The sequence below is a fragment of the Staurois parvus genome, unplaced genomic scaffold (assembly GCF_062004578.1).
Source record: "Staurois parvus isolate SC_StPar_1 unplaced genomic scaffold, SC_StPar_1.0 ptg001263l, whole genome shotgun sequence".
Lineage (NCBI taxonomy): Eukaryota > Metazoa > Chordata > Amphibia > Anura > Ranidae > Staurois > Staurois parvus.
In genome coordinates, this window is record NW_028319059.1 from 4186263 (window position 1) to 4192500 (window position 6238).

At 51.4% G+C, this 6238-nt stretch overlaps 1 protein-coding gene across 1 annotated transcript in view; it reads right to left on the reverse strand.

The window, feature by feature from the left end:
- LOC149437725 (uncharacterized) overlaps positions 1-6238 on the reverse strand; it is a 157163-nt gene that overhangs the window by 130350 nt on the left and 20575 nt on the right. The window lies entirely within an intron of this gene.

The window sequence follows — 6238 nt, forward strand, 5'->3', positions numbered from 1 at the left end:
ATGTGCCACTTTCAGGTCTCCTCACACACTGCTGGTGTGTAGAATTTTTTGACATAGGGTGCTGGCAGATTACGGGCCTCCTATAGCTGCTGCCAGGCCCCTAATCTGCCATGGGCCCCTACATACCGCCTCCTCATGCTGCTGCCAGGTCCAGAGTCTCTCATGGGTCCCTGTACGGCCTCCCATTGCTGCTGTCTCCATCGCCACACTCTGCCATGTGCCACTTTCAGGTCTCCTCACACACTGCTGTTGTGTTGAATTTTTTGACATAGGGTGCTGGCAGATTACGGGCCTCCCATAGCTGCTGCCAGGCCCCTAATCTGCCATGGGCCCCTATATACCGCCTCCTCATGCTGCTGCCAAGTCCAGAGTCTCTCATGGGTCCCTGTACGGCCTCCCATTGCTGCTGTCTCCATCGCCACACTCTGCCATGTGCCACTTTCAGGTCTCATCACACACTGCTGGTGTGTTGAATTTTTTGACATAGGGTGCTGGCAGATTACGGGCCTCCTATAGCTGCTGCCAGGCCCCTAATCTGCCATGGGCCCCTATATACCGCCTCCTCATGCTGCTGCCAAGTCCAGAGTCTCTCATGGGTCCCTGTACAGCCTCCCATTGCTGCTGTCTCCATCGCCACACTCTGCCATGTGCCACATTCAGGTCTCTTCACACTGCTTGTGTTTTCAATTTTTTGACATAGGGTGCTGGCAGATTACGGGCCTCCCATAGCTGCTGCCAGGCCCCTAATCTGCCATGGGCCCCTATATACCGCCTCCTCATGCTGCTGCCAAGTCCAGAGTCTCTCATGGGTCCCTGTACGGCCTCCCATTGCTGCTGTCTCCATCGCCACACTCTGCCATGTGCCACTTTCAGGTCTCCTCACACACTGCTGTTGTGTTGAATTTTTTGACATAGGGTGCTGGCAGATTACGGGCCTCCCATAGCTGCTGCCAGGCCCCTAATCTGCCATGGGCCCCTATATACCGCCTCCTCATGCTGCTGCCAAGTCCAGAGTCTCTCATGGGTCCCTGTACGGCCTCCCATTGCTGCTGTCTCCATCGCCACACTCTGCCATGTGCCACTTTCAGGTCTCCTCACACACTGCTGTTGTGTTGAATTTTTTGACATAGGGTGCTGGCAGATTACGGGCCTCCCATAGCTGCTGCCAGGCCCCTAATCTGCCATGGGCCCCTATATACCGCCTCCTCATGCTGCTGCCAAGTCCAGAGTCTCTCATGGGTCCCTGTACGGCCTCCCATTGCTGCTGTTTCCATCGCCACACTCTGCCATGTGCCACATTCAGGTCTCTTCACACTGCTGGTGTGTTGAATTTTTTGACATAGGGTGCTGGCAGATTACGGGCCTCCCATAGCTGCTGCCAGGCCCCTAATCTGCCATAGGCCCCTATATACCGCCTCCTCATGCTGCTGCCAAGTCCAGAGTCTCTCATGGGTCCTTGTACGGCCTCCCATTGCTGCTGTCTCCATCGCCACACTCTGCCATGTGCCACTTTCAGGTCTCCTCACACACTGCTGTTGTGTTGAATTTTTTGACATAGGGTGCTGGCAGATTACGGGCCTCCCATAGCTGCTGCCAGGCCCCTAATCTGCCATGGGCCCCTATATACCGCCTCCTCATGCTGCTGCCAAGTCCAGAGTCTCTCATGGGTCCCTGTACGGCCTCCCATTGCTGCTGTCTCCATCGCCACACTCTGCCATGTGCCACATTCAGGTCTCTTCACACTGCTTGTGTTTTCAATTTTTTGACATAGGGTGCTGGCAGATTACGGGCCTCCCATAGCTGCTGCCAGGCCCCTAATCTGCCATGGGCCCCTATATACCGCCTCCTCATGCTGCTGCCAAGTCCAGAGTCTCTCATGGGTCCCTGTACGGCCTCCCATTGCTGCTGTCTCCATCGCCACACTCTGCCATGTGCCACTTTCAGGTCTCCTCACACACTGCTGTTGTGTTGAATTTTTTGACATAGGGTGCTGGCAGATTACGGGCCTCCCATAGCTGCTGCCAGGCCCCTAATCTGCCATGGGCCCCTATATACCGCCTCCTCATGCTGCTGCCAAGTCCAGAGTCTCTCATGGGTCCCTGTACGGCCTCCCATTGCTGCTGTTTCCATCGCCACACTCTGCCATGTGCCACATTCAGGTCTCTTCACACTGCTGGTGTGTTGAATTTTTTGACATAGGGTGCTGGCAGATTATGGGCCTCCCATAGCTGCTGCCAGGCCCCTAATCTGCCATGGGCCCCTATATACCGCCTCCTCATGCTGCTGCCAAGTCCAGAGTCTCTCATGGGTCCCTGTACGGCCTCCCATTGCTGCTGTCTCCATCGCCACACTCTGCCATGTGCCACTTTCAGGTCTCCTCACACACTGCTGTTGTGTTGAATTTTTTGACATAGGGTGCTGGCAGATTACGGGCCTCCCATAGCTGCTGCCAGGCCCCTAATCTGCCATGGGCCCCTATATACCACCTCCTCATGCTGCTGCCAAGTCCAGAGTCTCTCATGGGTCCCTGTACGGCCTCCCATTGCTGCTGTCTCCATCGCCACACTCTGCCATGTGCCACTTTCAGGTCTCCTCACACTGCTGGTGTGTAGAATTTTTTGACATAGGGTGCTGGCAGATTACGGGCCTCCCATAGCTGCTGCCAGGCCCCTAATCTGCCATGGGCCCCTATATACCGCCTCCTCATGCTGCTGCCAAGTCCAGAGTCTCTCATGGGTCCCTGTACGGCCTCCCATTGCTGCTGTCTCCATCGCCACACTCTGCCATGTGCCACTTTCAGGTCTCCTCACACACTGCTGTTGTGTTGAATTTTTTGACATAGGGTGCTGGCAGATTACGGGCCTCCCATAGCTGCTGCCAGGCCCCTAATCTGCCATGGGCCCCTATATACCACCTCCTCATGCTGCTGCCAAGTCCAGAGTCTCTCATGGGTCCCTGTACGGCCTCCCATTGCTGCTGTCTCCATCGCCACACTCTGCCATGTGCCACTTTCAGGTCTCCTCACACACTGCTGTTGTGTTGAATTTTTTGACATAGGGTGCTGGCAGATTACGGGCCTCCCATAGCTGCTGCCAGGCCCCTAATCTGCCATGGGCCCCTATATACCACCTCCTCATGCTGCTGCCAAGTCCAGAGTCTCTCATGGGTCCCTGTACGGCCTCCCATTGCTGCTGTCTCCATCGCCACACTCTGCCATGTGCCACTTTCAGGTCTCCTCACACTGCTGGTGTGTAGAATTTTTTGACATAGGGTGCTGGCAGATTACGGGCCTCCCATAGCTGCTGCCAGGCCCCTAATCTGCCATGGGCCCCTATATACCGCCTCCTCATGCTGCTGCCAAGTCCAGAGTCTCTCATGGGTCCCTGTACGGCCTCCCATTGCTGCTGTCTCCATCGCCACACTCTGCCATGTGCCACTTTCAGGTCTCCTCACACACTGCTGTTGTGTTGAATTTTTTGACATAGGGTGCTGGCAGATTACGGGCCTCCCATAGCTGCTGCCAGGCCCCTAATCTGCCATGGGCCCCTATATACCACCTCCTCATGCTGCTGCCAAGTCCAGAGTCTCTCATGGGTCCCTGTACGGCCTCCCATTGCTGCTGTCTCCATCGCCACACTCTGCCATGTGCCACTTTCAGGTCTCCTCACACTGCTGGTGTGTAGAATTTTTTGACATAGGGTGCTGGCAGATTACGGGCCTCCCATAGCTGCTGCCAGGCCCCTAATCTGCCATGGGCCCCTATATACCGCCTCCTCATGCTGCTGCCAAGTCCAGAGTCTCTCATGGGTCCCTGTACGGCCTCCCATTGCTGCTGCCAGGAGGCAGCAGGGTCGCAGCAGTGTCAGTGGAGGCAAACGGCCACGGAGTAGAGCACCAGCTCCACTGCAGCCTACCACCATGGCCAGTAGTGGTGCCGGTGTGCACGGAGGAAGTAGCAGTCAGCCAGTGAGGAGTAGCGGAGGCAAAGTTTCCTACTCTGCGGTGTGGCAATTTTTCGTCAAGCCGCCCGAGGAAGTAAACGTAGCCGTATGTCGACTATGTGGCCAGAAAGTCAAGCGTGGCCAGGGGGCCCATGTTGGGACTACAGCGTTGCGTCAGCATATGCAGCGTCGCCATTCGGTGGCCTGGGAAAACCGTGATAAAGATACGGCGGTTCTGCCTGCCCCAGCCCAGGGTTCCATTTTGTCATAGGGTGCTGGCAGATTACAGGCCTCCCATAGGTGCTGCCAGGCCCCAAATCTGCCATGGGCCCCCGTACCGCCTGGTCACGCTGCTGCTGGGCCCACAGTGTGACCTGGGTCCCTGTACCGCCTCCCATTGCTCCCACTCTGCCATGTGCCACTTTCAGGTCTCCTCACACTCCTGCTGGTTTCCATTTTGTCATAGGTTGCTGTATGGCCTCCCATTGCTGCTGCCTCCACCGCCACACTGTGGCTCCAAACACTGGTTTTGGCCCCGTGACTGGCCAAATGAGTGAAGTGTGCGGTGATTCTAAGATCGACGGCACTCATCTGCATGTCATACTGACTGACAGTATTATTTCTCTTCCCCAGCAGACTCCAAGGGCATTTAAATTAAAGGTACAGTGTTCTGCACTAATATTAAGTCTCTCTGAAGCCTAGAAACACCCTTTTTTAAGTTAAATTCACAGCGAATTTATTCGACTCGAATCGAATATTGTCCACGAATTCGCCGAATCAGTCGAATCGAATTTTTCATTTCTTCGCTCATCTCTAATCTCCATGTATAATACATAAGGGGGGGATATGATCTCCATGTATAATACATAAGGGGGGATATGATAACCATGTATAATACATAAGGGGGGATATGATCTCCATGTATAATACATAAGGGGGGATATGATCACCATGTATAATACATAAGGGGGGATATGATCTCCATGTATAATACATAAGGGGGGATATGATCACCATGTATAATACATAAGGGGGATATGATCTCCATGTATAATACATAAGGGGGGGGATATGAGCTCCATGTATAATACATAAGGGGGATATGATCACCATGTATAATACATAAGGGGGGATATGATCTCCATGTATAATACATAAGGGGGGATATGATCTCCATGTATAATACATAAGGGGGATATGATCTCCATGTATGATACATAAGGGGGGGATATGATCTCCATGTATAATACATAAGGGGGGAAATGATCTCCATGTATAATACATAAGGGGGGGTATGATCTCCATGTATAAAACATAAGGGGGGGTATTATCACCATGTATAATATATAAGGGGGATATGATCTCCATGTATCATACATAAGGGGGGATATGATCACCATGTATAATATATAAGGGGGATATGATCTCCATGTATCATACATAAGGGGGGATATGATCTCCATGTATAATACATAAGGGGGGATATGATCTCCATGTATAATAGATAAGGGGGATATGATCTCCATGTATAATACATAAGGGGGGATATGATCTCCATGTATAATACATAAGGGGGGATATGATCTCCATGTATAATACATAAGGGGGGATATGATCTCCATGTATAATATATAAGGGGGATATGATCTCCATGTATCATACATAAGGGGGGATATGATCACCATGTATAATATATAAGGGGGATATGATCTCCATGTATCATACATAAGGGGGGATATGATCTCCATGTATAATACATAAGGGGGGATATGATCTCCATGTATAATAGATAAGGGGGATATGATCTCCATGTATAATACATAAGGGGGGATATGATCTCCATGTATAATACATAAGGGGGGATATGATCTCCATGTATAATACATAAGGGGGATATGATCTCCATGTATAATACATAAGGGGGATATGATCTCCATGTATAATACATAAGGGGGGATATGATCTCCATGTATAATACATAAGGGGGGATATGATCTCCATGTATAATACATAAGGGGGGATATGATCTCCATGTATTATACATAAGGGGGGATATGATCTCCATGTATAAATACATCAGTGGTTCATATAGTGAACTCGGTGTAGTTATTCACCCTGAGGTCATCACAGAGGACAAGGGGGCGCTCTTTACATCTGAAGGAAAAGAAATGTAATCTCCAAACACAGAAAGGTTTCTTCACAGTAAGAGCTGTGAAAATGTGGAATAGACTCCCTCAAGAGTTGGTTCTGGCCAGCTCAGTGGATTGTTTTAAAAAAAAGTCCTGGATTCTTTCTTA